General features: G+C 43.6%; 1 protein-coding gene across 1 annotated transcript in view; it reads left to right on the plus strand.

The window, feature by feature from the left end:
- The window catches only part of shtn3 (shootin 3), a 30498-nt gene that overhangs the window by 21291 nt on the left and 8650 nt on the right, over positions 1–557 (plus strand). The gene's annotated exons all lie outside the window — the stretch shown is intronic.

A 557-nucleotide genomic window follows, 5' to 3' on the forward strand; every position in this document is an offset into this window, starting at 1 on the left:
GCATGTCAAATAGCTAGTGTTTGAGGTGTGTGTGTGTGTGTGAGTGTGTGTGTGTGTGTGTGTGTGTGTGTGAATGGGTGTGAGATGCTAGTAGCTTCTCGTAGCCAATCACACGCAGAGAGAGAACTGAGCCATTGTAAACCATAGAGCAGCTTGATTGATTCATTTAAAGGAAAATCCCTGTAGAATAACACTGGAGATGGACTTTGAGCTACTGACTGTTTCACGTTTCGGTGAAACAACCAAATGAGATTCTGGGTTTTCTGCTCATCTAACGAATCAAATGCTTCGTCACACTGATGCAAACATCCTGTAAATCCAGTGTCTGCGTGAAACAGTCCTGTGACCTAAAGGCTTCAACATGCTCCATATTACACAGCTGATGGATCTTGCGTGGCGTGTGAGTGGAGAGCTCTGACATCTGCAGTGATGTTATGAAAATCACATTTTTGAATTTAGCAAATAATTCTGTTTTCACTTCAGCCGCCGAGTCTCGGATCTCAGATATCGGAGCTTTACACCTGGACATGAACGCACCAAACCAGAGAGAGTTTTAA

The sequence above is a fragment of the Seriola lalandi genome, unplaced genomic scaffold (assembly GCF_002814215.2).
Source record: "Seriola lalandi dorsalis isolate HSWRI2012SDOR001 ecotype SW California unplaced genomic scaffold, Sedor1 jcf7180002054565, whole genome shotgun sequence".
NCBI classification, from domain to species: domain Eukaryota; kingdom Metazoa; phylum Chordata; class Actinopteri; order Carangiformes; family Carangidae; genus Seriola; species Seriola lalandi.